This window comes from Lonchura striata, chromosome 2 (assembly GCF_050655825.1).
Source record: "Lonchura striata isolate lonStrDom1 chromosome 2, ASM5065582v1, whole genome shotgun sequence".
Lineage (NCBI taxonomy): Eukaryota > Metazoa > Chordata > Aves > Passeriformes > Estrildidae > Lonchura > Lonchura striata.
Window position 1 is genome coordinate 133816456 of NC_140704.1, and position 10969 is coordinate 133827424.

Consider the following 10969-nt stretch of genomic DNA (forward strand, 5'->3'; position numbering starts at 1 on the left):
TGCTTTTCACTGTGTTTAGGGCAAGGCCTATGAACACATCCCTGGGCTTCAGGTGCTGTACAATGCACCTGAGCTGCACAGCGTTCAGTAGATGTTTGCCTCTGGTTTTCCTTTGATGAAACAAAAGGACTGTTTGTGGTGATTAGGGCTGAGTCATAACCAGCCTGGCCTATTTGTAAATTGTCATGTCCCTTACCAGAATCCTGTGCCAAGGGAAGCAGATGCTCATGGCTGCAGTGTTGGGAAGGTGACTGGAGCTCCAGGGTACCTGGTAGGGCAGCAATAAACCACCTTTTATTAGCTGCTGTGAAAACAGGTTCTTTCATCTGAATCCTGGCCAGATTACAAGCAGCATGATGAATTAGTACCAGTTAATGTGCTCATCATAACTACTTCAAGGGAAATTACTAGGAATCGCAAAGGCACTCTTCATTTAAATATTATTCATTTATTTTAAATTGCCGAAAATGGGCAGGTGGGAAGGAATGCAGGGAGTAGACAGTGATTAGCTGCTATTGGCAAGGCTCCATGGCTTCATGCAGGGGATGCCCCTGGATGCCAGGGTATGTTCTGTGCTCTCAGCATGAAGGAAGTGGTAATTTTAAATATCACAACCATCAGGCCAGGCCTGTGTGGCACAGGGGCTGAGAGCTGGAGCTGCCTGAGCAGTTGCATGGTGCCAGAGGGCCTGCTCACACCACCCTTCTCTAAGCACTTAGGGGTGAGAGATCCCCTTTAATGAGGGAAATAAGGTCCCCATCTTGGTATGGATACTCAGGCCTCTCTGGGCTGAATTAATTTTGGACAAATGTAAAAGGCTCAACTAATTTTATCTTTGTTTCCAACCATGCAGACTTTCCTCCCCAGTGTTAGCCCCTCCAAGTCACATTAGCACAACAAAAATCAGTCCTGTAGCTCTCAAAGGGCAGCTCACCCGTGGCAGCACCACTCTACAGATGCTTTGCAGAACTTCTAAGCATGCCAAAGTGGCTCTTTTAATATTTACACTGGCAATGCCCTACAGCAGCAAAGGCACAAGCCTTATAAAAGCGTTGGGGCAGTGGCTCAGGGGTGAGTGGCCACTGGTGGGGATGAAGGGCAGGTCCTGCAAGCTCAGAGGAATGTCCCTTGTTCACCAGGTCTTTACTTACCCAGTAAATGGGAATCAAAATACAGCACCTTGCATTCTTTTGCACCCAGCTCCACCCTGCCACGTGCCTGTGGCTCAAGCAAAACTCTGCAGAAGCTGAGGCCATAAGGGACCTCAGACCGGTTTGAGGTTGAAGCCACAGGAATGGTGCTTTTTGAAAGTCTTCCTGAGAGAAGAAAACCAAATAAATATGATTTTTTTTCTTTTGCTACAGCCATTTCCCTGATGAATAAAAGCAGTGCTTGTGTCTCTGAGCAGAGCAGACAAAATGTCAAGGACTGTCACAGTCAGTACCTGTTCAGAGTCAGAACCTGCTTCAAAACCACTCTGAAGCACATAGATTTGGGTAAAGATGTGGGTCCTCCTTCTGGGGGCTGCACAGGGGGAAGCTGCCAAGCTGGAGGCATCCACAGAAGCACAGGAATGACATCTGGAACCCTGGGATTTGAAAATAGGCTGGGAATGTGGGGATGTTTGCTCAGGTGTCTACTGCTAAGCTTGCTACTCTGAAAGAGGATTGATGAGCAGCCCAGCCACAAGTGGGGTCTGATCCAGCCCAGCAGGTGGTTTTCCCCAGTTCCATGACACCTCATCCATGGTGGATTTTGGTCTGGCAAGACAGGCAGCACCTACTAGAGAAGGACATTTCAGGCCCCACAGTGTCATTTTACACCCACCTGCCTGGTTGTGAACGCTCTGTGGGACTTCAGGGTGTTTATTCAGCAAGCTCTGATGTCTCAGGAGAGAGCTTTGGTTTTGAATAATTTTTTTTAAAAGGCAAGAAAAGAGAAGGTTTTTCACCCACAGAGTGCTTGGTCACTGGAGCAGGCTCCCCAGAGAAGTGGTCAAAGCACCAGCCTGACAGAGCTCAGGAGGTGTTTGGACAATGCTCTCAGACACATGGTGTGACTCTTGGGTTGTCCTGTGCACAGCCAGGAGTTGGACTCAGTGATCCTTGTGGGTCCCTTCCAGCTCAGCATATTCTATGATCTACAATTCTATGATCCATAGCTTCTCAATGTTTTTGGCTTTTCTCATTTTTGCAGTACCTGAGCTTTTCTTCTGCAAGCTGAGTATTCCTAGTGGGAACCAGAAATAGCTCAAACCTGTCCATAATTCATCTAGCATCAAGTTGCTGTTTCCAAAGTTGCTGCAGTGTCCACATCCAAGCAAGCCGTGGTGGACAGAACATTCCATGGGCCATGCATCCTGCCGTGCCCTAAAGAGGCTTTCAGCTTTGAGTGCCTGTTTGCTTACTCAATTTTACAAAATTGAGTAAGGGCCCCTCTGTGCAGGCTTTGTGGCTACAGGGTTCACAGAAGATTTATTGCTTGGAAACAGCCTTTGAGCCAAGGACCAAGAGCAGGAGAGGTACATATGGGTACTGAGGGGAACAACATCACTTCTGGGGTCACAGAGGGGAGAAAAGAACAAGGGTGGCACTTAGCTGGCACTCATCATAGACAGCAAAACTTCATTCTCCTTATTTTCTTCACAAGGAAAGGAAACTTCCACAAATTTAAAATTGCTGTGTTTAAAAGCATCTTTTTTACCCTGTTTGGTGGGACAAACAGAGCTTGGGCTTTGCCCTTCTGCAGCTCCACAAGCAAACAGAGGTAGCTGAAGCTTCTTGATGTCTGGGATATGGAAGGGAGACACCTCTGGGCTTGTGCTCTAGTGTAGCATAACCTGCACTTCCCAAATACACTTTAACTTCTTCTTTGCTGTGTGCTGACTACTCCAGCTTTTTCACCAGTTATACTCAACCTCCTGTTGAGTACTCACTGCTAGTCATGCCCTGTGTCACCTTTCCTCATCACAGCATCTCTTGATTCCCCCACCAAGTGCCTGTGATTGAAAGGGGAGTGGCAGTGACAGCTCAACTCCTGACAGATTATATCTGTGTTAAATAAGCTGTTTCTCATCTCCCTTAATGCCAGTCTGCTCTGACAGCAAGAGAAAGGCTTGTGAGCTTCAGGCACTCTCATTGTCCAGAAGAAACATCTGCACACTGATATTATGGAGGGGATCCTCTTCTGTTTTAAGTGCATGATTCTTTAAATTAATGTAAAAGAACTGTGGGAATAGTTGAGTTCCTTGCTCCTGGTTCTATCTTTTATGAAATAGCTAAATATTGGTTTGGTAAAAAGACATATATGTACACAAGCATTCCAAAGGTTCTCTTTCTTGATAGATCTTTTTCTCTATATTTCCTATCTTCCTTAGCTACAATTGAGCACATCAATTGATTCAGCTATAACTGAAGTATTTGGAGTGCTGGTTGTTTAACATGTTGTTAGATCACTAATTTAAAAGCAGGTAAAGAGAATGAAATTGTACTTGATGCTACTTTCTTACTTCTGCAAAAACAGATCCTTAAAAAAGAAACCAAATTGAAAAAGTGGTGAGTGTACAGGGAATGAATGGACATTTCAGTGGGCAAAAGTTATCTGTAATTATAAAAATTATTGAAAAGAAATCTATTTACATTTGAAAGTTGAACACTTCAAGGAGGGCAACTCTGTTGGGAATGGTTCTGTCAGTCTGGAATATGATTAGATACTGTGATTACTATAATTTAAAAATGCAGTTTAAAGGATGAAAGGGGGTGGAACCTCTGTGAGTCTTTCTCCTTCCCACCATGTGTCACTACCCCAGCATATGCCTCTGAGGGGATCTAAAGCATACATTTTTATACAGTAATAATAATTCTATAAAATAATCAGTGTCGATGCTGGTTTTAAACCCTTCAGCCTCAATACTTTATATTTTAGCTGTGAGAGCTACTGAACTAGAAATCACACTGGCAAAATTTTCCCTGAGGAACCACTTGGTTCAGTTTGCACCTGCTGGCACAGCTGAGGGTTATTTGTAAAACCAAACCTCAGCCATGTGGGGACATCCCTGTGTGTAGGACCACATGTTGACAGGGGACAGTGGGAAGGGCAGTGCCATAGGTGCCTTGTGTGTGCTGGGGGTTGGTCACCCAGGTTTGCAGCTGGACAGTGACACTCTGGAAATCACAGCAGACCTGAGCACCTGGGTTTGGCACAGGTGAGGTGGTGAGAGGCTGTGATTTTTCTTTTTTAAACTTTTGTAGCCCGTGGCATGGAGAGAATAAGTGGTGGGATGGGATCCCACTTTGCAGCTACACCCCTGAGTGCCCTGCCATAGCACCTCTGCTCCATGCTGGGGGACAGTCAGCCAGGTCACTCCCAAGGCATGGTTTTCTGAGGGAGAAGTGGGTTTTATCCCCAAGTTTTGCTATATGCTTATTTAGTTCACTAAAGAAGCTGGTAGTTTTTTTATATTTTAAAATTTATCATTTGCCCATCCACTTTCCAGTGCTTATCCAAGAGGAATTCAAACCTGCTGCCAAACTGCTTTTCTCAGCTGTTTTTTGTGACATGTATGAATGTGGAGTAAACACACACCAAAAGCCACTGGAACAAGCAATGGTGGAGGCAGGCATGAAAGACACATTTAAAATGCAAGTGCACAATGTTTTGCAAAAGCTTCAATTAGGCTAATTGTTCCTGTTGAATTAATGCAATCCTACATTTAGATAAGCTCCTGAGGTATGACTCTTAAACTAGTTTTCTTAGGAGAGTATCAAAGTCTGGCTGACTGTTCTTATTTCTGGCTAACTCTAGACAGTGCTGAAAGGGATGATCATCTCAGCTGGTTTGATTGAAGCACCACAGTCTAAATCAAGCAAAGGCACTGTCAGCTTGTTCCCAGCACACGTTAAACCAGTCTTTGTGGGACGCTGTCCTAGAGCCACCTTGCCTTGCTTAGGTATAGCATGTTTTTGTGCTCAGATACATGATCAGTTTAGGGGAACACACCAGCCAAACATCTTCATGTTGCCTTTAATCAGTAGCAAAGGAAGACTTTTTCTGGTGTACAGTTTGACTCAGATCTTATTCTGTTGCAATTCTGGGAGCGAGTTTTGAGAGAAGAAGCCCTCAGAAGTGAACACTGGGGATGGCTGAGGGAATATGTATGTGCCAACCCTGCTCATCCCACCCAGGTGTTAAAAGAGTGAAAATCACTGCAACAAAACCATGGAGCTGCATTAAGGTCAGCAGCAGGGGAAAGCTGGCAGTGCAGTAAAGGAAAAAGAATGTACCAACACTTGGGAGCCTCAAAGTCTTTATCTAGTGGGTGAGACCTTTGAGTGTCATCCCTCTTGTGAGAATATAACACATTGACCAGGGACCAGTCTTCACTTCACTGGAGGCTAATACTAGCCCAGTGGGCTTCCCCTGCAGAAAATCTATCTAGTGTGTTATGATGGTGATGGGAAGGTTAAGTTTGTCCTGTGTGCCACGTACAAGGCAGCTCTGCAAGGCCAAAGTGCATTACAGGCCCTATGCAGGCAGCAGCACCTTAAAATCCATTCTCAGGTTGTGAAGCACACAGAGAGGTATGTTCCTTTGAGGTATCTTTCAAACTGAAACAAAACCAGAGGATTTAGTTCAAGGAAATTACATTTGGGCATGTGCTATTGTCTAAATCCAGACTCAAGATCCCCAAGGAAAATCTGGAATAATCCAGTTGAAGGGTGATTTGAAGTGGAGCCTTGTGCTGGTGTGTGGCCTTGCCTGTGCTCTCGCAGGAAGGAATGTCTCCAGCGGGATGGACCAGCTGTGGCAGGCATCGCCCTGGCTCACAGGGCCTGACCCAGCTGAAGATCAGGCTCTACGTGACTGGGGAACACACCATGGTTTTTTCCATGGCCCAGCAGCAACTGCTGTGTGCTGTGTTTTGAGGAGTGAGTTGAAAGGATCGCTGTCAACAAGCAGCATTGCGTGGGGAGCATTCCCCTGCCGTGATGTGGAAGGATTTAGGTACGTAATTCCTGACGCAGCTGCGTAATAGACACAATAAACTGGTTTTGCATCAGTCCCTAATACTTTATCCATCTGCCTTCCCTGGAAAGCAATGCTTAGCTCTGTGGAGAGCCACTGTGGGGTGAGCAGGGCCAGTTTGGAGCTGCACCCTCCAAACACTGGGTGGGTGGTGGAGAGTGGATGCTGAGTCCCTTCTTGAATGCCTTCCTCCACAGCCATGGCTGCCCTCAGAGCCAGTTTGGTCCTTTTAAGAAAACTGCTGTACTCCTCAGTGGCAATTTCCCTATTTAAAATACCATCTTGCAATTTCTCTAATCCTTCTGTCAAGGCCTCAGCAGTGACCAGGAGTGTGCTTGATCCCTGCCCAGCCACTCGTTTCATCCTTTAATTCAGGTTAATGCTTCAAAGAAGTACAGTACTTATCCCCATTACACAACCACAGTCTGGAGGCATTTCAGGGCTGGCATACCTTATTTTAGCATTAACTCCTCTTAAAACTATTAAGTTTTATGCTAAGACATGAATTTTTTTTAAATAACTAGCAATTTATGGAGAGATTTTAAAAAGTATGCTATGCATGTGAGTGAGTACTCATTGTCTGAACTCCCCAAGAGTCCTAGAAAAGTGCAGCCTGCCTCCTCCATCTCACCTTCCTCTGCTTTCTGGCTGCTGACAAACCTTCCTCAAGCACAGTGCACTTGTGGTTTCACAGATGCCTTCTTCTTTCATGGTAGAGCCCAAAATCCTTACTAGCAGTGTGGGATTTAGGAGAGGGGGAGGAGTGGAAGTGCCTTCATCTCACTGGAAGCATCCTCCATCTCTTTCCCTTTTCAAACTCACTGCTACTCCTTTTGGCAGCAACCACTGAGGAGCTTCTGCTGGGAGCCCCTTCCTTTGTATCTGAGGTGCATGGAAGAAAAATGGAGCCCCTTGGTTGGCAGGGTGGGTTAGTGCCATATATTAAAACTTCATAGAGTATAATTAGCAGAGTGAGGGGAGCTCCTCAGGTGTTTCTTTCCAGTGAGCAGGCTCCTCAGTGCTCACTCACACCTACCTGGATGGCAGCAACCTAAGTGATGATGTTTGTACACAAATATGTTAATGGTCTACAGTTCTACACACAAGTGCTGAATCAGAATATGCTACAGTGGATTTTCCTGAAAACATCTTTGCATTTCAAGAAGAATTTGGCTCGGTAAACACAACAGCTCTGGCTATTCCACTTGTGGCCATGCTCTCAAACCTTTCTTTCAATCTGCAAACCCACACTTTTTATTTTTTCCCCAGCAGTACAGTTTCCAGAACAGAAAATTTAAGGCGGCTGACAACAGAATTGCTTTTCTTAACTACTCTTCTTGGACCTATCTGATGTGACCTTCTGGGGCCCAAGGACTCACAACTCTAGACTGCACTCCCCAAAGAACAACTCGGTCTCCTACAAAATTTAGAAGGATGGCTGTCAAACGTGACAGTTGAATTGGCTAGATTTATTGAGAAACTAAATTTGCTTCCTCAAAGTTTGCTTTGCAAGCATGCCCTAAGCTTTTCCCAAGCCATTTGGACAGGGATAATGATTTTTCTGGAGGATGAATAAGCATAGTTTTAAATCTGTAAAGAAAACAACAGCCAACAGGAGCCAAAAAAAAATGTGGGAAGCAATTTTTTATTTTAAAATGTTTGAAGAGTGAATGTGCTCAGTTAAAGCAGGGTTGTCAAAAATACCACTAAGTGCCTAAAGCCCACTGTGACGTTAGCTTATTGCAGTTCTCCCTTGCTCTCCCGTGCTCTCCTAAATATTTCTCTTCTTGGCTAAGACACAGCCCAATCCATCAGTCAGCAGGGAGAGAAGGATGTTCCTTTCCTTCCTCCTGGGACTTAACTGGGCAGCTGGCATGGAACATGTGGTGTTTTGATTTATCCTGTAGCCAGCTCCCCTGCAGACAGGAGGGCATGTCTGGTGGCAACCTACACCAGGGTTTAGCCTGAGCTTCCTGTAGGGGTAGTCCTGTCTCAAGGCAGAAGGCAATGCCTCCCAGCCCTATGTTAATATCATGCATTTGAGCTTGGCTCTAGAAAAAGGAAAATATTTAATTCCAGACAAGTTAATGAACTCTCATTTTCAGCCCTCAGCCCTTTAAATAGCAGGACAGGAAATATGAATAACTTGCAATATCTGACAGAAAATAGCTGCTTCATTCTTTTATGGCCTGTTACCCTGTTGAACAATGACATGAGAATGTGTTGGGACCAACCTGATGAGGTGCGCTCACTGCAAGGTGCCCATTAGGCTGTTTGTTTTTCCCCTACTTAATGGTGTCATTTGCCTTATGATGCATCCCGAAAATACCCAAGGTAACCACATGCCCAGCAGTGGCTGAGCACCCGGAGTAGAGAACTGTTATTGCAAAGTCTGCTCAATGATTTGACATCTGGAAAATATCCAGTTTACAAACATATACTTTATAAAGAAGTAATGTTCTCCGGGTTTTAGATTTGCAATATACCACAGAGATAAAACTCTTCTGCAAAACTAGAATGATTAAAGATTCTTGCTTACCCTAGCAACCCTGGTGTGGAGCACCTGGCTGGATAATCTGGTGCTAAGACTGCTGACAGCTGTGTCACCATGTCCTCCTGTGCTCCAGACAGGAGCATGCGTGGCACCCACATTCAGTGAGCAGAACAGATAGAACCCAATATCCTCTTGACTTGAATTATTTTAGCCATTCAAATCCAGAATGTCATCTTTGCAATGACCTAGAACAGATTGCTTTGTTGCTGTTCAGGACATGGGTAGACTCTTTTATACCACTCTCCTTTTTCATAGCCTTCCTCACTAGAATGGAACTAAATATAAATCTAGCATGGAGGATGGGGAAAGGGAAAGGGAAAGGGAAAGGGAAAGGGAAAGATGTTTCAGACACGTGTGTGAAGATGCAACTAAAAGACTGCTTTAAACTGCCTCCAGGTCTCAATCTTAGCCAAAATAATTTCTCAGTATACTTTGGGGAAGACATGAGAAATGAGAGTCATCATTCACAGAAAAATTAATGTGGAGGAGCCTAGCATTTTTCAGCCACTAAGGAGCACATTGATGGAATGGTGCTTTGTTGTGCTGTAGATTCAGGGCAGATGGATTTCCCAAAATACACACATAAATCAAAAGGAAAAATGACATAGTATGTTAATGAGCAACTAATTACACTGCAAACAGTGTTTTGAATCCATGTATCTGCCACTTGTAAACAAGACATCTCACTGATCCAAAGCACTTAAGACAATGCAGCAACAGCTTTTTTCTCTGAAGAGATGGAACCAGAGCTGTGCCAGTACCGATACAAAATCTGTAATCTAAATGAGATATTGCAGTGTGTATTCAGATTCAGGAAAAGCTTATATTCCTTTATGATTAGTAAGACTAATAGCAACTCTTCGTATGACAAAGTTTTTATTTTTAAAGATGCACATCCTCCTAGTTCAGCATGCAGATTAAACTCTTCCTTCAAGTGCCAGTAAGCCAGACTGAATGAGACTGTAGAACATGAAGCATTATTTTGGACAAGTGGCCACCAGATATAATCCCTTCCTAAACCTATCTGCACGTGTAAGATTGAACTCTGATAACACTGATGAGAATGGGCTTCCCAGGAAGGGCCAGGCAGCTATCACAGGCTGCTGGAGCAATTTATACACTTTTTCTTATCAGCATCCTGAGCAGCCCGCTCTGCCTAGATAAGGAGTTTGATGCTAAATTCAGCCTTCCTGTCTCTGGTAACTGCTTCCCCCTTCCTGTGAATGCTGTTTACATCAGGGCAGTCAGGACATGGGATTCCAAGCACAGTCACACTGCTGACTATCCCAAAGCTGTTAGCTGGAAGATGTGTGCTGACTATCACATCTACTGCAATGTCTTCAAGTGAGGCAGTACAGCTTGCCTTTAAATAGAGATTGAAAAATTCTATGGATACTTTGTAAATACTCTGTCATATTCAAGAGTGAATTTTTTCCTGTCTGCAGGCAATCACATTTTCTAAGCAGAGGAATTTAAGGTACTAAGGAGCTAGAATATTATGTGCTGATTTGCCTGCCTTTCCTCCTCTGAGGAGCTGCAAGGGTTTTGGTTTCATTAACTCTCCTTAAATACTTCAATATCTTTTGCTGACATTTGAATAACAGTTATAAACCACTAAGAAGGTTTTACAAATCCTGAATATTTTAGCTCTTATATCTAAATATAATATCAATGTTAGCTATTATCTCTAAAACCCATCAACAGGAAACAGGTTTCAAAATACAACAAGAAACCCTGAAAAAGGGAATTGGTGGGTAGGGGGTGGATTCACCCCCATCTTCTCGGCCAGCCTGTGGAACTCCAATCATAAAAGATTCCTAGAAAATACTCCCCCATGTGAAGTTTTGTCCTTGCTTTGAGCAAATGGACATCTGAACTTCTCCCTGCAGTATTGTATTTTTATTTCACTTAGGTGTATCATTAGTTTAGAAGCAAACACAATGGCTTATTTTCTATTTGAAAAAATGTTTTATCAAAACATATGAAACCTCTCACAGTGTGCTACTCAGCCTTGCTTATTCCTTTCTGCTCTATTAAATTCAATTGTTTCTCCTATTAGAAGAAATCAAGAAGTAAAGAACGAAGTGTCACAGAGGTCACTCTGTGACATCCATGGTGTAACTAGGCTAAATTTAGATCATACTTTCTATTTTAACAGTAAAATAAGTAAACTTTAGTTTCATGGTTTAGGTATGCTTGTGCTTCTAGTTAAAAGTACCTTGTCACTTCTGCAGAAACAGACACAGCTTCACTGGTGGTTATTGGAAATAATGTTTGCTTCCGTGCACTTTAAATCTGCTTTGTACACTTACTTTCTGGACACCCAAAGAACCAGAATAGAGTTCAGAGAGTGAGACTTAACTAACCTCAGCCGTGGCTCATGGATGATGA